This window comes from Gadus morhua, chromosome 5 (assembly GCF_902167405.1).
Source record: "Gadus morhua chromosome 5, gadMor3.0, whole genome shotgun sequence".
NCBI classification, from domain to species: Eukaryota; Metazoa; Chordata; class Actinopteri; order Gadiformes; family Gadidae; genus Gadus; species Gadus morhua.
Genome location: NC_044052.1, coordinates 258,863 through 280,985, shown reverse-complemented (window position 1 = coordinate 280,985; position 22,123 = coordinate 258,863). Strand labels below are relative to the sequence as shown.

At 45.6% G+C, this 22,123-nt stretch overlaps 1 non-coding gene across 1 annotated transcript; it reads left to right on the top strand.

Moving 5' to 3' along the window:
* Positions 1 to 1,350: 1,350 nt before the first annotated feature.
* LOC115544609 (5S ribosomal RNA) lies at positions 1,351 to 1,469 on the top strand. Its single transcript, XR_003976953.1, has one exon. It is a non-coding gene; the product is annotated as a 5S ribosomal RNA (ribosomal RNA).
* The last annotated feature ends 20,654 nt before the right edge of the window (positions 1,470 to 22,123 follow it).

Here is a 22,123-nt window from a genome sequence, read left to right as displayed (position 1 = left end):
AAAGGGGGGATGAAGATGTTAATCATATTTTTGTGTATTGTTGCGAGCTAGCAGAATTCTGGGGAAAAATCAAGGGGCTGCTGGGAGGGTGCAGTGTGGGAGACTGCTGGGTGGATCGGGGGTGGGAATTGTCTGTACTCTTGGGAGTGAATAGGAAATATAAAAACTGGAAAACGATCAACATGATCTTTGGGTTCGCAAGGAGGGCGATTTTTAACAGACACAATTTTGCGCTGTATGAAAGGAGAAAGTTGGATGTATGGAGGCTGTTTGTGAATGAATGGAAAAGACACTTACGAATGCTGTATGTTGTGGATGAGGTTTTGTTTGTGAGTATATTTGTAGAGAGCGCGGGAGTATGTGGTGTGAATGAGAATGGAATTGTATGGATGACTGAGCAGGGCACCGTTTGGGGTTGATTTGGGTGGTTTAAAGGGGGTGGCTTAATTTTGGAGGTGGGAGAGTGAGGGAGTTTTGTGTGGGATTTGGGTTTTGTGTGGTTTTTTCGAATGAGGGGTGGTTTAATTTTGTGGGTAAATGTTCGAGGCTAAAGATTGTGTTTTTATTGTCTGGCACTTTGGGAAGGGCAGGGGTGGTTTAATTTTGAGGGTAAGTGTATTGGGGAAAATATTCTGTTTTTGCTGTCTGGTTCTTATTTTTAATTTAAAAGAGGAAGTGTGTTTAGTTAATTGTTTTGTGCGGTTTCTGAGGGTGGTTTGATTTGTGGGACTGTTTTCTTTTATTTTTATTGATACACGTTTAAATGAATGCGTAATTGCATAAAATTGAATATATTTTTGATAATAAAAAAGATAAAAAAAGCATGCCCGATCTCGTCTGATCTCGGAAGCCAAGCAGGGTCGGGCCTGGTTAGTACTTGGATGGGTGACTGCCTGGGAATACCAGGTGCTGTAAGCATTATACTTTTTCAACTCGAGCTCATTGGCTGCAATGGCCTGCCGTGCGCTGATCTTTAGCGCCCACTGTTTTTGTGAATGTAAGCACATAAAGACATTGACAACGTCTCTCCAAACTATTTGTGAAAAATGTGGACAGTGCAGTGACGCTGCCAGCAGGGAGCAGCAGAGAGCTGCAATGACGGCGGTCCACCTTAGTCCATCCCAGGTTTTGCAACGCTACGTTTCTTCAAAAGATCACGCAAACGATGACGCCCAAGCAGTGTAATGCATTGCGTTCAAATATGTAACTCTGAGTCTGGAATAACGTATTCATTCATTCATTATGGATCTAATCATTGTTTCTGTACAAGTCCCGTCTCTGGCCACGGCAGCGCTCTCACTCCTTACGTCCTCCTCCTGTATAAAAGCTAATATGGTCCAAACATTAATTGCTTACGGCCATACCACCCTGAGCATGCCCGATCTCGTCTGATATCGGAAGCTAAGCAGGGTCTGGCCTGGTTAGTACTTGGATGGGTGACCGCCTGGGAATACCAGGTGCTGTAAGCATTATACTTTTTCAACTCGAGCTCATTGGCTGCAATGGCCTCCCGTGTGCTGGGGTCTCATTTATAAAACTGTGCGTACGCCCAGAAGCCAAGTTTTGCGTGCGCCAAAAAATATTCCGATTTATAAAACCCTGCGTACGCACGCCGTACGCAATGTTTGCTTTATAAATCACAGAGTGCCTACAAGTGTGCGCAGCTGAATCAGCTTCACGTTCCGCCCTGTACACACCCCTTTTTAACCATAAATGGTCAATGCAAATGACCTCATGAATTCGATCTGCATATAAAACAGACTCAGATGCAAGTATTATGTCTTGTCGGAAACAATGGCAGAAGTAGGCTACTGAGAAAAGCAAAAAAGCGAAATTTCACGGAGGTTGAAGTGGAGACACTTGTGGGAGGCCCGAAAGGTCGTTTTGTTCGGCGGCCACGGGATTGGGATCGCCAACAACAAAAAGCAGAGTGAGTGGCAACATGTTGCTGCAGCAGTGAACTCTGTCAGTAGCACGGAGCGCACAGTCCCAGAATTAAAAAATAAGTGGTCTGACGTAGAGTTACATATTTTTATGTAGCCTACCAATAAATTGTTATGGTCCCTAAATACCCTCTCCCTCCGAATCCTGCCATTTGCATGGTCCGCCAGAAGTGCCCTATAGTGCAGCATTACCACGGCGCAGACCTCTGTATTTATAGGGTTACGGTAATAAGACTGACCGAGAACACCTTGGATAATCAGTTTGTAATCACCCACGTAAAATGTTCTTGAACATAACCCCTTTTTAATGCGTGATTTGTCATGAAAAGCATCAAGAGTAACGGACAACGTTTGTGATGAGGAGTGTGGCTTGGTTTTCCACACTTGGGATTTAATTGACATTTGATTATGTGTTTACAGTGTCACATACAAATATTATGTTATTGACTCGTGTTGGAAAGATGCTTTATTCCATGCAGTCACGCTGTCAGTGGACAGTATGGAGTGACGCGATTAAATATAGAGAATTTTTTTTTATGTTTCTGGAGTAATAACTGAGAAATAACGCAGTTGACTTAAATTATTCTGATTAGGATTTAACGCATGATACGGGTTGAAATTAAATTTATGAAGGGCGATGATAAAACATAATCGTTCTTCTCACTCTACAATTCTTTGGTCTGACTTCAGTTCACCACCACACCATCTGTGTCGCCAACTCTCCTTTTCCTCCAAACCATGCGTACGCATGGGTCAGAGTTTGCTTAGGGCTGCGCACATTCTCCCGTCAAGTTATTTTTTTATAGATCACAACCTTGGGGTGGAAAGTCACGTGCGCCAATTTCAGCCCCGTTTTGTGCGTACGCAACGGTTATAAATGAGACCCCTGATCTTTAGCTACGTATATAGGCAATATACATAATTAGGCAATCTATATATATATGTATAGCATTTGTGGTTTTGGCATAAACATAACTAGGGTGCACTGTACTATCTGCGCACACCCTTTCTGAAGCCTCCCTCTCTCTCTCTCTCTCTCTGTCCCTTCTCTTTCTCTCTCTCTCGTACCGTTTTGTGGAGCACGTTAATTGTCTGAGAACACTCCCTTTCAGAATGCATTGGTTTACATTTCGTTCTGTGTAGCACGAGAAAAGTCAGACTATCGTGCTCTGGAACACGCTTCAATAGATTAACGTTTGTGCGCATAAGCACGCAATCGCGTGATACTGGGTTGGATATGGATACATCATCTAGCCTGCATGTGGAGGGCCACATAAGGTAAGAAATTGGTTTACGTAAACTTTGCTGCTGGTTCTGTTTGCTCGTGATGACCTGGTCAAAAGTTATCCACGGTCCTAAGTGATTGTGATGTGATTCTGGTTGGTGCTCCAGCTAGTATGCATTGTATAGATTGCAGCTAGTAGCAGCTACACACGGTGCGATTGCTATGCCAATGTGGTTATAGTTGTTTTGTCTGATTGAGATATGTGACGACTTGGAGCCTGGTAGGCCTATCCTGACATAAATATGTTCTCCCATAACCTGTGTGATTATCCTAAACTGTAAGGGATTTTATTTGCGGGCAATTTGCTTATGATGTTGCAACGAGTGAAGTCTACATTGGTCCTTCGCAAGTGTTTACTGGTGGTCAGGATTTGGCAGATGCAATTCTCCTCTGGGCACTTGTTTTTTTTTTTTCTTTTTAATGCAGCTTAACATATGCTACCAGCAGCGCTTGCTCGTCTTCAAAAGGCTGATGCTCAGTACCTCGTTTCATTTCGTACCCCCTTTACAGTCTGGCATTGTTTGTCTGGTAAACTTTGTTGATGTCAAGATAAATGTTAAATTGCCAACACTGTTCTTTGTCCTATGTTTATTAGTATTAGATATCCCGAGCCAATACGCTGGTGTTTCCAACGCCGTTTTGCAAAACAAGCCAAAACACAAACTGTGTTTTCAACTTATTGTTCGAATGGGATTTTCAACACCTGACTAAACACTGTAGAGCATATTGTAATGCAGCGTTGAATGGATGAATAGCTTACATATCGGTACCCAGCACTTTTCAAACCACACTCAAGCTTATGGTTATTGTCCCCACCACTTCTAAAAACAAACTGACGCCCTTGCGTTCAGCTGTGCAACAAATATTTTTTTCTTTTTCAATCTTGACGACTTTTGTAGTGCTGTGTGTAGTGTCATAACCCGGCTCAATGGCGACAACAAAAACGGGAAAGACGGTGCATTACCAATAGAAAATAAAGGTTTATTTCCATACACAACATAACTTAACAAAACCGCCAACGAAAACCCCAAAAGGTGTGGACGCCTGCAAGGAGGGCCAATGAGTAGCGACCACAACAAGCAATCAGCTGCTCTTTTATTCGGCTGGAGTACCGGTCCCAGGTGCTCCAGATCCAGCTGATGTCATCAGCTGATCACCTTAAGGAAGATAGGTAGTCAATAAGTAGGCGGGGTCGTCACACCCCCCCCCATAAAGTCGGTGTACCAAAGGGAACACCGGCACATACTAAACAAATTGACCTGAAATTATCCTCCCCCAAAAATATATTTATTCAAAGATAAGATAAATCTAAGAACGAAAACACATAACTCCACCCTGCCCATGTCATGGTCCTTTTCCACCTGACCTCAGCAACCCTGGTACCTGAGAAGCAAATTAAGAGAACAGACAGAAGAACACAACACAAACAGCATGAAAATGGCATCACTAGTCACATTCACTCAGGTGTTTTGTCCGGCTTCGGCACCAAAATACAGGGGGAGGCCCAACTCGAGTAAGGCGGGACAGCCATATCATTTTCAACCATGTAAGCCACTTCAGAGTCAAGATGTTTCAGCTTCTCCGGTGACATAGGGTAAAAACGTTGTTTTATCGGCCGTGCGTCTCCCACCTCGATGTCATAATCAGTGCGCGAAGGGACATCACCGAACAGACAGGGGAACTTCCGTACCAAGTCCGCCAGCTCACAGGGTCTAGAATCAGACAAATGGGACAACACCTTGTCCAAGCTACTTAGAGCTTCAGAATTTTTTAAACGACCACACAGCAAACTGTCATCGGGCTCACGCACCCCATCCTCATGCATCCCAGCCACTGAACTAGCAACCAGAACCGGACGCACGCCTTCCTCAGCCTGACCTAACTCACTAACACGGTTGTAGAACGGCTTCAACAAGTTAATGTGACAAAGCTGTTTGGACTTTCTCCGCCCTGGTGTCGCAATGAAATAGTTCAGATCCGAGAGTTTCTCAATGACTGTATACGGACCGGTATACCTAGCCTGGAACGGTGAACCCACAATAGGCATTAATGCCAAAACTTGGTCCCCAGGACTAAACTCCCGCTGCTCTGTGTGACGGTCATAATTTTTCTTAATTTTGCCCTGCGACATCTGCAACTTGTCCCGTGCCATACCACCCGCCACGAACAAACGATGCCGAAACCCGTTCACAAAATCAATCCGATTTTTTGGTGGCTCATCATCCACCCAGTTATCCTTTAACACAGCCAAAGGGCCCCTCACCACATGCCCAAAAACTAAGTCATTCGGACTGAAACCAGTACCCTCTTGTACGGCCTCTCTCACAGCCAACATCAGCCATGGGAGCCCCTCCTCCCAGTCTCGATCCAGCTCAGTACAATACGCACGCAGCAGAGACTTGAGAGTTTGATGAAATCTCTCCAACGCACCCTGACTCTGCGCGTGGTACGCCGATGACTGACTGTGTTCAATGCGCAAGGATCTCAACACTTGACCAAACATGTGGGAAGAAAAATTTGACCCTTGGTCACTCTGAACAACCTTCGGGATGCCAAAAACCGAAATGAACTGAGTCAATGCCTTCACCACGGCTTTAGTTGTAATAGATCTCAGGTATGCAGCCGGATACCTGGTACTTTGGCACATAACTGTCAGTAAATACTTAAAGCCAGATTTAGCGATCGGCAACGGGCCGACACAGTCCACAATCAAATATTCAAAAGGTTGGCTTATGGCAGAAATCGGTTGCAGAGGAGCAGACTTCACACTCTGATTCGGCTTCCCCGTTAATTGGCACACATGGCAGGTTTTAATATATTCGGCAACATCTCGTTTTACACGCGGCCAAAAGAACTGTTTCAAGACATTTAAATACGTTTTCCTGACACCAAAGTGCCCACTCTCGTCGTGTGCCACTTTAAGGACCAGAGGCCTGAATTTAGTCTGTACAACCAACTGGTACAAAGCATCCCCCACACCGTCACCCAAAACAGCCCATTTCCGAAACAGCAGTCTGCTACGCAAAAAGTAGCCACTGGCTGCACTCTTTATCTCTGCAGCTGACAAAACACGACCAAATAATTCATTTAAAGAGGAATCAGTGGAAAATCAGACAAAGACGGATCCTCAAAATCATCGTCACCAAGCTCCCCATCTGATAAGTCAAGCTCAGCCTTACTCATTGCTCGTGTAACCACACAGGCTGAAAGAACCTCAGGTACCTCACTGGAACTCCAGTCAGAGACAGTACTAACCGGACAGAGCGTAACAACAGGTGAGGGAGGAGCATCAGCCCAGAGGCGGCCGCCAGCCAAGCCATTGCCCAAAATAAAATGAACCCCCTCTATAGGTAACGCCGGCCGGACTCCCACAGCTACCTCACCCTGCACGAGCTCACAATCCAGGACCACCTTATGCAAAGGCACGGGTAAAACCGTCAACCCCATCCCTCGACTGAGAATAGGGTCCCCGCTGTCCGTCTCCGCGGACAAAGGCAGCACCGACTCAGTCATATAGGAATCATATGCCCCTGTGTCCCTCAAGATTGTAACAGGGACTTTAACATCGCTACCAACTAGCGATACAAAACCACTTCTAATGAAAGGAGCGTATGCTTCCAGAACATCCGGCTCACAGACAGAGGGAAACCCATTAGAAACACAGCCATTTCCCAGCGTAGCTGCAGCCGCAGCTGGCTTAACATTATAGCTGCTCCCCCTATGTTTAGACCGCAACCTCGGACAATCAGCCTTCCAATGGCTCACGACAATAGTAACAGGTTCTACTGTTGTCAACATTGCTCCGTGAGTGAGACTCGGATCTAAACATGCCAGACGTCCCGGAACGCATCTGGTCAGCCGCCGCAACACCTCGCCTGTTTCCACCCCAGCCAGAATCATTGCGGCCGGGTGTGCGCTCTCTCACATCGCTCTTATGGAGCAGCACGTACTCATCTGCTGACACAGCCGCTTCTGCAGCAGAGGCAACCTTCCGTTCATTAATGTAGGTCGCAATCAAACCAGGTAGCGTATTCTTAAAGTGCTCCAAAATTACCAACTCACACAACTCATCAAAAGTAGATATATCAAGCGCAGCCAACCAACGTTTAAAATGGGTAGTTAAATCACGAACAAATTCAACATAGGATTGGCCACTTTCCCTTTCCCAAGCCCGAAAACGTTGGCGATATGCTTCAGGCACAAGCTCATAAGCCTTCAGCACGGCAGACTTTATTTTAACATAACTACCGCTATCAGCCGCGCTCAAAGACGAATATGCCCCCTGCGCATTACCTGTGAGGACGCACTGGAGCAGAGTCAGGATCCTTCTCATTAAACGGTGGCAACAGCCACAAGTTGTTGATATCAAAGGGCTGCGCACCGACCCCAGACACCTGCCCCTTCTGACTCGGATCATCGCTGGCGGATCAACTCCAGCTCTATTTGTTTTTTTGCTTCCATTTCACACTTAAATCTCTCATGTTCCAACTGCATCGAGAGGAGCTCCTTTTGCTGCTCAAACGTCAGCCCCTGAGTCTGAAAAGGCATGCCTACGGCAGGTGGAGAAGCTGGCACCGGACCAGACGTAAGTTCACCGGACCAGTTCAACTAGTCTTACTTTCAAAGCAATTTTAACATCCTCTTTACGCTTCCTATCTATCACGGCCACCGAATAATGGTCAGACAGTTTCAACAACTGTTCCTTTGTACACTTGTCCAAGGCCTCCTCTGACGGATGTTTGGAAAAATAACCTGCTGAGTACATCACATGTACATTACAAATATAGCTAACTCCTACCCTAGCCTGATGAGCACATCACATGGCAGACACATTACAATATAGTCAACTCTTGCTCTAACCCAACGAACACTTAACACAAACATGATAATATAGTCAGGTCAAGGCCGGAGCCGAAGGCCCCATTTCCCCATCCAGGCAAATGGTAGACACTCAGAAATGCACCAGTCATCCTCAAGAACGGGAGAGCCACATTAATTGATCACACAGGAGACACTTCGGGGGGGCACTCCCCCGTTTTAATTTATCACACAGGAGACATTTTGAGAGCTCTCCCCCGTTAGGAGGAACACAAGAAGATACACATGCACATACCAGGGCCTGAGAGCCAAGGTCAAGCAAAAACACACAGAACCACACACATCTCAAACGCACACACCTCATCGAGAGGAGAATACAGCATAAGACTGTATCACACAGGGACTTTTCATCTTCTTCTGAAGCAGACCTTCCACGGAGGCGAAGCTCTGGACGAACCATCAGCGCTGATTAGGGACTTAGACATATTCAATCTCTCACGCTTTATGACTCTGTATAACCGTTGCAACTTTACTTAATAAATCCAAGGTCCTCGTGCCGACAGACTTTATTACCTCTCCGTCTCATTTCATCTGGTCCAGTAACTAGACAGACCGTTTTTCCCCTCAATTTGGTGACCCCGACGTGATCTTTCGTCGAATTGAATCGCAACTGGGAAACGAGAGACGGAGAGCGGCACGACCTCGGGACCCCGGAGCACCGGACCGATTCCTGCAGTCTCACCTCGCGATCGCCCAACTAAAGGTAGGCAGAACCTGTTGATAAAATCCAAACTCTGCATAGTTATATAGGAACCACATTAGGAGGTGAGACTGTGAGAGCGGTTCGCTACGGGATATCTCGTGGGGACGAATAGGACTGCATCCCAGCATTTCCCCATAAACCCGATTGACCCTGAACGCGTGACACATCGAATATCGGCTCGTTGCATGGTGAAGGAATACCCACGAGACCATAGGGCCTATAAGAATCGGGCATAGTGATACAAGACTACCGATGGCCAAGTAATGGATGTGTAATAAATACACCTATGTCTTAAAGGGGGTTAGAGTCCCTCGGGTGGGGTTAGAGTCCCCACCTATGTCTTAAAGGGGGTTAGAGTCCCTCGGGTGGGGTTAGAGTCCCCACCTGTTTCTTAAGGGGGTTAGAGTCCCTTGGGTGGGGTTAGAGTCCCCACCTATGTCTTAAAGGGGGTTAGAGTCCCTCGGGTGGGGTTAGAGTCCCCACCTATGTCTTAAAGGGGGTTAGAGTCCCTCTGGTGGGGTTAGAGTCCCCACCTATGTCTTAAAGGGGGTTAGAGTCCCTCGGGTGGGCTTAGAGTCCCCACCTGTGTCTTAAGGGGGTTAGAGTCCCTCGGGTGGGGTTAGAGTCCCCACCTATGTCTTAAGGGGGTTAGAGTCCCTCGGGTGGGGTTAGAGTCCCCACCTGTGTCTTAAGGGGGTTAGAGTCCCTCGGGTGGGGTTAGAGTCCCCACCTATGTCTTAAAGGGGGTTAGAGTCCCTCGGGTGGGGTTAGAGTCCCCACCTGTGTCTTAAAGGGGGTTAGAGTCCCTCGGGTGGGGTTAGAGTCCCCTTCTTTGTTTGTGTATTAAATAATTCTATGTGGTAAGAAGGTTAGAGTCCTTTATCAGGGTTAGAGTCCCTTTGCAGAGGAAACGGTATCCCTGGGGCATGAGTGGCACCCAGAGGAAAAAGGTAAATGAGAATAAGATAAACTAGGCTCGTTGCGTGGTGAAAGAACACCCTCGAGGCCTAAGGCTTGCCGCCCTTGATAAGTGAATCTGAGGTGCCCGAAGAAGCACAACGATATCTTGGCCATATATTCATTGCATATATATGACTGACGGACAGACACCTGAACTGACGCAGACTAGGGATAGCAGAGACCTCTCACCCCCACCTTCACGACCAGAGAGCAAGTGCGTGTGTATGGAGTCCAGAACGAGAGTCAGCGTGGGTGGAAGAATAGGAGAGCATGGGTGAGAGAGAGACAGAGAGACAGTGTATGGCGAGTGGATAGTGCCAAACCTAAGGATTCCCTGGAAGAGGCGAAGGAGCAGCCTACCCTACATCGCCGTGGGAACGTCTGAAATTTTGAATGGGATTGATTGGGACTGCAGACGAGAGACCAGCAGCGACGTCACGGCGACGGCATGGAAGATCCGTCCACCGGCGGCGGTGTCACGGCGACGTACATAAGGAAATTCAGACAAAATGTACGTCTACTCTCGACGTGTGGATAAGTTCGTCGCCACTAAGACGCCTGCTACCCTACGTCGCCGTGAGAACGCCTGAACTAGAGAGAAGGCTATTTAAATATATTAAAGATTTGCGTGAGAATCTGTATCTCTCCAGCAAAAAGTCCTCCGGATATAGCCGTGGTCTCTCTCCCGGTGGATTGCACGAATAATTGGCGCTCCGGTATCAACAGGGCTCTCATCAAAAGGGCATGCCATTGTGAACACATGGAATCTGCGGTGAACGCAGCTTTAAATCCCCAAAACCGGGTTATGTTCCAAACTTAACCTGCACAAAACCTGGTCCGACCAGGTTTGATTCAGAGTATATGTTGCTATAGTAACTAACATACCGTGTTCATTTTGGAACGGAAACCCTAGGGTTACCGCAAACCCAGGGTTAATTTGCCCGGTTATGTGATAAAACCGGCTTTGTGGAATACCCCTCTGCCCTATGAAGTGACATCATGCCCATACAATCATCAAAACATTTTTGAGATCTGTTTTAAAACAGTTTGTCTTTTTGACACATAAAAACTAACGTTTTTTATAAAATGTCATCAACTTATTCATCAACAAGCCATTGGATATATTAATACCAGAAAATAATGAAGAAAAAATTACATATATAGACTGGGAATCGAACCCCAGTCCCAACGGCGGCGGCGTGCATATCCTCTCCACACGGCGGCGGCGTAGCTTCTCCACACGTTCATTTCACACGTTGTTATCCTTCTCCAGGGAATCCTGGCACTATCCACTCGCCATAACAGTGTGTGTATGGGCTGTGTGTGTGTGTAAGAGGCCCAGAGAGAGAGAGCGAGCGTCTGTGTGGGCCGGCTAAATATAGAAATAAATAAATCAATGATAACCCCGCTATGTGTGCAACGCTTGCTTGCTTTGTTATGCTCAACGCTATTTTGCTGTGTCTGATGATTGTGGGTGCGGTAACAGACGGATAATTGCATTGACCAAAGCGGACGGGAATAGTAGACACCTGATGCCCCTCACTAGTAAGGTGTGAGCGGCTGGGCATATATCTCTGTCCAGACTCCCTGTGCATGTGTGTCAGAAAGAGAGAGAGAAAGGCTGTGTGCGTCTGTGTGTGCGTGGGTACGCAAGAGACAATGTTTATGTGTGTGCGTCTGCGGGAGACAGAATGAGAGGAGCCGTGTGTGAAGTCAGTGTGAATGTGCGTGACAGCATGTACATGTCAATGTGCGTTTGTGTAAGAGGGAGCGAGAGAGATAGCAAGGAGAGATAGCAAGGAGAGCTAAAGTCGGAGGACGATCGAGAGGGACCATTTTCCCTCTAGTCAGTTGGAGGTAGCGACAGAGTGCGTGTTTTTCTAACAATGAACGGTTGTTTCAGGACCAAGAGAAGGGACTCTGTATAGTTTTCAGGCCCAGAGTGTAATCCCCTTTCCCATATGTGTAGTCCTCCCATTTGAGGTCCCCGTCCACCATATTTGAAGTCCTCTACTCCACCTCATGTTGTAGTTCCCCTCCCTAGAATTGTATGGACGTTAGAACCTGTGAGGGTGTTTTGGTTCTGCCTGTTTTGGAGGCCTGTACCAATTTCGGTGGTCAGCTTCGTAGTTTTGTGTATATAGAAGTTTGGAAAGGGGGAGCAGTATTAAGTTATTTATAATAAAGTGAAAAGTTATTTGTGAATGAAGGGACAGAAGGATCTTTTTGTGTGTGAGAGATAGTTATTAGGCCTTGTTCCATGATGGGGAGTTCAGGATGTTGCATTCCAGGCTTATCTTTTAACAGTCCTAGGTGCTGCTTGACCCTAAGGGGAGTGAGGAAGAATAAGAGAGAGAACACATTTCACCCCCATTTGTCGACCTACACCATTAAGGCAGTACAGAGAGACACACTAACACACAGTACAGAGAAAGGAAATAGAGAGTGTGTTCAACTGAAAGCGTGTGGTGGCCATACGCCATAAAATACCACATATCCAAGGAATACAGGTAGAGCTCTGTTGAGTTTTCAGGCTTTGATAAATTTGTAGTTCCCCGTCTGCCATGTTTTAAGTTCTTTGTAGTCTCTGTCCATAGGTTTCACCTGAACAACCCCTCTGCTGGCCGAGAAAAGGAACTACCGCTGGTTTCTCCCACACCCAGCCCCCGGAGCACGCGCACTCTCAAGGCGTTATGGACGCACCCAACGTGGGAGGGAGACACGCAGAGAGAGAGAGAAGCCACATTCCACCCTTATCTGTTGTCTTCAACCAAACAGCACCCCGTACTGAGGAGGGAGAGAGAGCGTGTTCTCCTGAAGGTGGGAGAGAGTCACAGGGAGACACACAGTGGATATTCACATTATGGCTAATTAGTTTTAGTTTTAGTTTTGTTTTTTGTCTTCCTAGGACAACAGTTATCATTCATGATGATGAACATCGAAGTTCATGAGGAGGTTATAAGGACAATAAAGTTGATACTTTAATAGGACAACAGTGATGCTAATCTAATGCAATTGGACTAAAGAAGGTGTTGCTATTAACTAAGTGATTCATATTATTTTCACACAGGAAAGAATAATTTAATAAATATGGATATGATAAAGATGAGAATAATGATAAAAAAATAAAACGTAATATTGATAAACTGTACAAGTAGGACAACACCTAAAATATGGGGTATATCTCTTTGGTCAAGGATGACAGGTGGATTAGCGCAACATCTGCTGGGAAGGGATCCTACATGCTATGTTGTCAATTTGGATTCGGAAGTAGTGGGTTTACCTTTCAAATGCCACTACTGCTGCTGCAACACTTTAATAATTTTAACTCTGATAAATTACTTTTTGTTTTATAGTTTCCCTGAGGTGTATTCATTACGGACACACTTGGCTGCATAGGGCAGTTAGGGCTGAAGACTCTGTCTCCATCCCTCCACTTTGCGATCTATACCACCATATAGGTGGGGATTGATTGTATCTTCCAGGTACGGCATCCTGCAGCGAGCCAGTATGGAAGGCTGGTTAGCCAACGACGGGTAAGATCCCACCTTGACACCCGGGACGACCTAAGGCAGGCACAGTCACGATTACTTGGCAGAGTCGCTGTGGGCACTGGCTCACTTGATCATGAAGTGACGAGCTGCAACAATCATGGGAAGTGCCGGGTGGGGTGTAGGGTGGAGGAGGAACAGGAGTCAGATATGTCAGCTCTTGCAGCAGAGGTGGTCTTGGAACGGGGCATGTCACGTTTTATTTTATTTTATTTTACCTTTGTGGTATAGAAGGCCACTAACGCATGTACGTTTTTTCGGTTTAGTGCATGACTTTGGAACAGCGTGGTTTCAGGCGGCTGATGGTAAACCCACCCATATTGGGCTTTGGATTTGGACATACTGGTTTCGATTTCCCTTCCCAAAAGATTGGTTTCAGTTTGCTGATGCTTAAGGTTAGACGTTTCGACGTTGGTTGCACCAACGGCGTTCTTAGATTTGCTTATCATTTAATGCGCATGGTTTTGACCATTGCGCAAGGGGGGAGGTATTGAGGAGAATTAGGAAAATTTTTGAAAACAAGGTTTTTCTTCACCATACTTGCAAACAATGATTGACATCCAGCCAAATGAGTGTGAAATATTTGAAAAAACAGTGTTCAGCAGATGGGTAGAAGCAGTCCCATCAAAAGACCAAAGTGCGACTACAGTAATCAGTCAAGACAAGGTTTGGAATTCCGTCAGAAATAAGCTCAGACAAAACGTTTATTCAGAGAACACTCAAACATGTGATTCAACATTTGCATGTCAAATAAAGACTAGATTATGCCCCAATCCTCAACCACAAGGTATGGTGGAAAGAGTGAATGGGACGCTCAAGACAAAAAATTAACAACATTTGTGCAAGCACTAAATTGAATTGATGCACTACCACTGACACTAATGAGTTATCGCATGAAAACTAACAGAACGACACATCTAACCCCGCATGAAATGCTTTAGGGTCGACCCATGCCTTCACTTAAATAGAATTAAGGAAAATATGTTTGAACATCTAACTGTTGTACATAAGTTTGTAATTCCAGCAAGAGAAACACAAAGTTCCAGGGCCAGAGGAGGAGCCAGATGCAGACACGCCCGGAGCCGACCAACTACCCAAGGATGATGCAATCAGATTTCGGCAGGGATGGATGGAGAGCCCAGTGAGCGATGGGCACTACAGGTGCAGGAGCCGCCACAAACGCTTCACATTCAGCCATCTCAAAACCACCACTAGGACCAAGCAAAACACACCTTTATGCCCAAACAGGACCAGCAAGACAGCGAAGTGTCCCCGTGCGCACTAAGAGGATCCCAGTTGGGAGTTTCCCCGCTCTCTAAACACCAACCCCCTAACTAAACTCCCGGCTAGTCTTCATGCAGCGGGCAGTGTCGGGTATTTACGCACTAGAGACCGCTGACCCGGGAAAGCGACTAGCAAGCCAGCAACTCCCCCGAAATCACGGACATGCTCCCAAGACAATGCTTTAACCACTATGCCGCCACAACACTACCACGACCCCCGCAACGAACCCAAAGGGGAACGCCGCTATGCCTACAAGGGAAAACTCCGCACCGCACTAAGACCCACACGCTGAGGACAACACTTGTCAACCGGCTTTTGTTAATGGCATAAATTAAATGAGCGACCCAGATACTCACCCTGATCCGTCAGCCCATATGCACCATGAACTTTCCCCTTAATTACGGAAAAACACTCGCAAAATGAGCAACAACCGTTTTACCCTCAAGGCAAACAAACAAAGGCACATGTGTGCCGGACGTGTGCCTCCACCGGCCCCGCCCACAAAATCCGTACTAAAAAAGGAGAACACCTGCAGCCAGGCCAACCAAACTCCAAACTCACGTCAAACAAAATCTACACTCAACTATTCCGCAAACCGAATGGACGAGCCCCCATTTGTCATGACCCGGCTCAATGGCGACAACAAAAACGGGAGAGACGGTGCATTACCAATAGAAAATAAAGGTTTATTTCCATACACAACATAACTTAACAAAACCGCCAACGAAAACCCCAAAAGGTGTGGATGCCTGCAAGGAGGGCCAATGAGTAGCGACCACAACAAGCAATCAGCTGCTCTTTTATTCGGCTGGAGCACCGGTCCCAGGTGCTCCAGATCCAGCTGATGTCATCAGCTGATCACCTTAAGGAAGATAGGTAGTCAATAAGTAGGCGGGGTCGTCACAGTAGCCACACCTTTGGCCCTTCTGAACTTAAACACGCAGTTATATTCCTTTCCTAGCTCCTCTTGTTTATGTTGTTAGCTTAGCCATATCATGTCACGTTGTCAACATTGGATACATGGAGCAGAACATAGTGGGTCATATGTGCGATGCTTTTTGAAAACGTTTTCTTCATAAAACATGCCAGACAGATTTTGTATACATTTTATTCCTTAGTAATTAGCTACATGGTTATGCCGTCTTTCAGAACCTTTCATTACCGGCACTTAAGAGAGAAAAAGGAGTGCATCCTCATTGTGCCCAGCACTTCTAAAAATGCACTTCCGAATGCGTCTCTGTCCCCAGCACATTTCAAACCAAACTGACGCCAATGCCCACACATAGCCACTAGGAAGCAGGATCGAACACATAAGCTGCAACAACTACTCCAGGCAGTGTTGCCAACTCTTCAGTAAGAAAAGTAGCTATTGGCTCTCCTAAAAGTCGCTTGAATTAGCTAGATGACGTCATCGCATAATTTGCATAACCAGAAGTAAAAATCCCATTCATTTTCTCCATAGCATAGCCATTATAAAACATTATTAGCCCTAATTTCATCACCATCCAAGGGAGACTTATAAGACTTGATATAAGGCCCTGTACATGACACAGTTTGCATGGTATCAACCTTGTTTTAAGAAAAACATAGTTTATGGCACAGAAATCTACCTTGCAATAGTGACAGTATGCTCGTGTATCGTCTCCAATAAACGGCTTTAACCAGCCCTTAAAAGCAGTGTTTGCTTCCCACTCTTTTCTATATTTGTGTTGGTACAGTTTTGACTGCGACATTGTGAAGACAGTTTGTGTAGCCTATTTGTCACAGAAAGGCACACACACACAGTGGACGAAGTGAGGTGAGTAACCCGGGGATTCCACCGGACGCGTTGCGGCAACGTTATGGCTGCGGCACGTCTTGGCCGCGACTTTGCCCTGCTTGCATTTCCACCGGGCGCGTTACGGCAGCGCAGCGGCAGGCGTATTCACGCGAGATCACGAGATCCCGCGATAATCCGGAACGTACGCGAGACCACGAGATCCCATGAAATACCGCGTGTAACGGTACAGCAGAGCCCGTCTAAGGCCCCGTCCACACGAAGCCGAAACGGGCGAAACCGTTACGGTTTCGATCTATCCGGTTTCGAAGTATCTCCGTAAAGACGAAGCCAAGCGAAACCGGATAGATCTGTAGAAACGCTGTAGTAAACATTCCAGGCCCATAAGGGGCGCTGCTTCTGGTACACAAATCCAGAAGAAGAAGAGGCGAGCATGCGCATAAAGGCTGCCCCCCAAACCACTAACAACACAAACAAACAGCTCTTCTACGATGGCGAACTAGATTCTCAATAAATAATGGCTTAGCAACCCAACAAGGGACATGATATGCTGCAGAACGATTACAAGCTTGTAGTCCGCCATCATCTTTTTTGTTGTGATTTCTGAGACTCCGCGGGCTTAAGAGCCATTGGCTAGGAGGTCGAGGGGTGGGGCGATGACGTCATGGTTTGCGGTTTCAGTCGGTTTCAGGCGTCCACACGAAACCAAAACGAAACCGGATAGATTTGAAACCACCTCCGAGGGTGGTTTCAGAAGTTTGCGGTTTCGGTCAGCGGATTCGCCGGCTTCGTGTGGACGGAAGGCCGAACCGTACAAGACCTTTGCGGTTTCGCCATGAAATCGGCTTCGTGTGGACGGGGCCTCATATTAGACATTCTCTGGTAACAGCTGACTTTGCTTCTCCGACGCTGAAAACTTGATCTGGCCATCTATCCTCAATTTTCTGCTTCTACCATGGGTAAGTTTGCTACTCAGTTTCTATATTCACCTGGTTGTACTATTTTAATCGTAGTTTCATTATTTCATACTTTGTTGTGCTGTACTGAAACTAATTACATAGTTAATACTATTAAAAGTCCAGCTATAAATGATTAAATACATGATTTGTTGCTTTTTGTTTATAAAAACAATAAGTTTCATTCATGATAATTATCATGATAATTATTTCATATGTATTGTTCACATATAGTGCCTTGCAGAAGAAGAACCCTTGCATTAGTCCTCCTACTTGAAGGACTGCAGAGGAGGGGTAGAGGGAGAAGGAGCCGATTCTGGGTTCATCCCCTCAACCAGAAAAGAAGAGAACAAGGCGATTTTCACAATCTGGTGGCTGAACTGAGGCTGGACAGTCAACGCCACCATCAGTATTTCAGAATGAGTGCAGAGCAAATGGACAAACTTCTATCCTTCATCGGCCCTGAAGTGACCAGGCAGACCACTAACTACAGATCTGCCATAGAACCCAAGCAGAGACTGGCTGTGGCACTAAGGTAAACCACAAACAGATGAAATCATAGACCAGAAGCTGGAGAAACATTTTTTAATGCTTTTTCAACATATAAACATAATAAAATAAATAAGTCACTGCTAAAAAATTAAAGGAAAAGATTTTCAAAAACAATAATAAAAACGTAAGTACTTAAAAATAGTAAATAAATGTAAAAAGAACAGGCAAACAAGCAACATTTCTATTAAGTGTAGTATGGCCCCATGGCGTTCGGGTCTTCCCAGTTTCCCAGCATTTGTGTGAACGACCCTGTTTGTGGGGGGGGATGAATTGGTAGAAAATGAGCAGAGGCGGACAGAGTACACAGCTTCCTTACTTGAGTAAAAGTACAGATACCCCTTGCTAAATTTTTCTCAAGTACAAGTAAAAGTACTACAGTCAGATGTCTACTTAAGTAAAAGTACTGAAGTACTTGTTTTTAAAAGTACTTGAGTATCAAGAGTACAAGAGTATGTTTTCTAAATATTGCATTACTACTGCCACAGTGCTTACATTTATGTATAGAAACGTCCTACATGGAGTTATGAAAAATGTTAACACCTTGGAGAATGTAAAAGGAATTGAAAGTAAAATCAAGTAATTTTCATCTTTTTACCATGGCAATAGCACAATAGTATACAGTATAACAGTATACTCAAGAACATAAAAACAATTGCTCAGCTTACATAAAAATGCAATATCAGAAAAGAAAATTCAGCTAACAATTCTATGTATGTGTGAGTTTCTCCGTTTTTTTATCAATCAAATCAACAATCGTCTCTCATCTAATTCTGACCATGGAGTTGGCTTTGGCGGAAAGCGAAGGTGATTGCTGATAGGCTGAAGGCTGTCCTAATCAGTTTGAAAGGGAATCACGTTTGAGAGGGTAACAACAAATTGAGGGTTTCCGTGATTTTTCTTTTCTCCTTTTATTTTTCAGAAGGAGTAACGGGTACTCACGGTTATGGATAGAAATGTAACGGAGTAAAGAGTACAATATTTGCCTCTCAAATGTACTTGAGTAAAGTCATGAGTACTCCCAAAAAATGATACTCGAGTAAAGTACAGATCCCTCAAAATTGTACTTAAGTACTGTACTCAAGTAAATGTACTCTGTTACTGTCCGGCTCTGAAAATGAGTGGGGGGGGGCTAGGCAACGGTGTTGGAGGAGGAGGTTGAAATTGTGGGGGGTGGGATGTTTGACCCAGAGCGGGGGGAGGTAAAGGTGGAGGTTGGCCTCTTTCGAGGTTGTGAAGAACCGTCAGGATCTCTATTTTGGCCTGTTGCCGTCTGTCCTTGTCAAGGCGGTGCAACATTGGCACAATGCTCAAGGCAAAATAATATGCCTCGTCTCGCTCGTCCTCTGGCACATGCGGTTTGAGCACCGGCTGCTCCAGCAAAGACATCAGCCGGTCCCCAATTCCTGTGTCTGTGGGTCTTTGGCCTCTTCTGGTTTCCCTGGGGGCCTGCGCTGGCGGTCTTGGAATTCTGTCCCTGGGGCTACGGGACCTAGAGGCAGACGGTGCTGAGGTTGATGGAGCCGGAGATGTAGGCCTACACTGCTATTGAAATGAAATACCAGGGGTGCTGGACCGATCCTCAGACCGGTCTGACTGAGGGGTCCCCGACCTTTCCTCATCATGTCCTGGCATATTGCTTCTTGAGCTATATAAAAGAAAAAGTTAGACATACGAACAATTTCATGAAATGCATATTTGTTTATGTTTAAGTAATTTATACAGACCTTCTTGGTTGTAGATGGGGCAAAACGAAGGACATGATCTCCGCATATTTCCAGTCCTTCTGTGTGCCACCTGCCGATCCACTTGGCCGATCCACTCTTTTCCGTTTTTTACAAATGCGTCCCTTAAAACCTTCCATCTTGCTTTACACGTGTCAGCTGAAACAAAGGAGAGAAATAGGTGAATGAAAAACTTTCACATCTAACTTATATTTATTTGCTTCCTCCCTCACAGGTACATGGCTTCTGGAGATTCCCTAGTGAGTCTGGCATATAGCTACCGCCTGGGGCACACTACAGTCAGGAACTCAGTCCACATGGTGTGTGCTGCCATCGAAAAAACGATGATGGAGAGGTTCCTACCCAGGCCAACACAAAAGACATGGGAGGAAGTGGCTCAAGGCTTCTGGGACAAGTGGAATTTTCCAAACTGCCTGGGAGCAATAGATGGGAAGCATGTGACCATCCAAGCCCCAGCACTGAGTGGGAGTCAGTATTTTAATTATAAGAAAACGTTCTCGATAGTGCTTTTGGCACTTGTGGACTCGAACTACAGGTTCAGGGTCATTCAAGTGGGGGACTTCGGAAGGTCCAGTGATGGCGGCGTATATGCTGGGTCGGCTCTCGGAAGAGGAATGGAGACCAAAACCCTTCATGTCCCACCCAGTACCTCTCTGCCTGGCGCTGCTCACTTGGGTGATGTGCCACATGTCATGGTGGGTGATGCAGCCTTCCCACTGAAGCTGTATCTAATGAGGCCATACCCCGGACATCACCTCACTCACAATAAGAGGGTATTTAACTACTGACTTTCAAGGGCAAGGATGGTGGTTGAGAATGCTTTTGGCATTCTGTCCTCCAGGTGGAGAATCTTGCATCGCAGGATCAACCTGCACCCACAAAATGTGGACACCCTTGTTTTGGCTGCATGCATTCTCCATAACTTCCTGCTCGCCCCGAGAGAGAATGTGAGGTTGCTGGAGGAGGCAGAGCAACAGGGGAGAAACCAGCCAGCAGTACGCAACATGGGAGGAAACAGAGCCTCGAGAGAGGCCTGTAATATCAGGGAGATCTTCTGCACCTATTTCAACTCCCCACAAGGCAGTGTGTCTTGGCAGGACAGGATGGTGTGAAAGTTCTGCAAAAAGTGTGGAAATGTATATATTTTAGAGGTGGGCATAGATTAATTTTTTTAATCTAGATTAATCTTGAAATTAATCTAGATTTAAATGGCTCATTTGAATTCTGCCGAAGGCATTCATAATATATGTGTGCTACCTAAATAATGACTAAAAGTAAGTCTTTTAGAAAGGGTCTCAAGCCAGGTGGCGCATTAGACCCGGGGCACATCTCCTGTTTCCAAAATGCATCACAAACTGCTAGAGAAAGCTGTTCTACTATAATTGGTGATGAAAATAAATAATGCTCAATAAGATGCACTTGTGTTTATGAACTGTTTATTGAGTTAAACATGAATTTTGAACTTTAGGCCTACATGACAGGTCATGATGAACTTGAGAACATGAGAATCTATTTCTTCTTCTTCCACCAGTCACTCAGGCAGACCAGCTTGTTCACAGTTTCTGGTGACAAGCTAGATCTCCTCTTCTGCACAATATGGCCTGCTAAAGAAAAAAGTCTCTCGCATGGAACAGTTGTGGCAGGAGTCCCCAAGTATTTACGGGCAATGTGGGCAATCTTACCATAAACAGCAGAGTGCTCCGACCACCACTTCAGTGGACACTGATCTAAGCTGGCACTGGGCTCTACCTTGTACCTCTCCACAGTATTGTCTTCTGGTGTCTCCTCCTCTGATTCTGAGTCTGAATCCATCACTAGCAGGGCTGTTTTCTTCTTGGGTGGCTCAGGGTTCTCCTCCCCGAGTGGCTGCAGAGCAGGTTCTTCTCCCCTCACCAACTCCCTTAGCTTTGCCCACACTGGCTCCCTCTCTGCTCTGGGCAAGCACTTGAGGTCCTTAAAACGTGGATCTAGAGCAGTCGCCACCTTTGATGAACAAAAAATGAACAAAAATGAATAATTATTGGTTGACGAAAATTTCACTTTCCAAATCCAACCTCCATATTTCTTCATGACTCATTCATCTATCTATTCATTGACCGATCTACTGGCTTAAAAGTTTCTAATGATAAAACAATGCAGTTATCTTCTGGTCAGTCTGACATACCTTAAGCCAGGGCTATTCAACCTCCTTATCAAGTGGGCCGAAAAGGAAAATCACTGGGGGTTCATGGGCCACAAAGAGTAAAACTACGTGAATGAATCGCTACAAATAAATCATACTTAAAGTAGTGTTAACTTAATATATATAATACTACTACATGGAATAAACTTGTCAGACGCATTCCTTCCTTCACTTTTAATCGTATCATTATAAAAGATTTTGTTCTCACATATTTTGGACACGTATTTAGAATTAAACAATGTTGTTTGAATCATCACAAAACAGAACTACTGTACATATGAGACATTTTGAGCCAGTGAGTCAGTGAGAA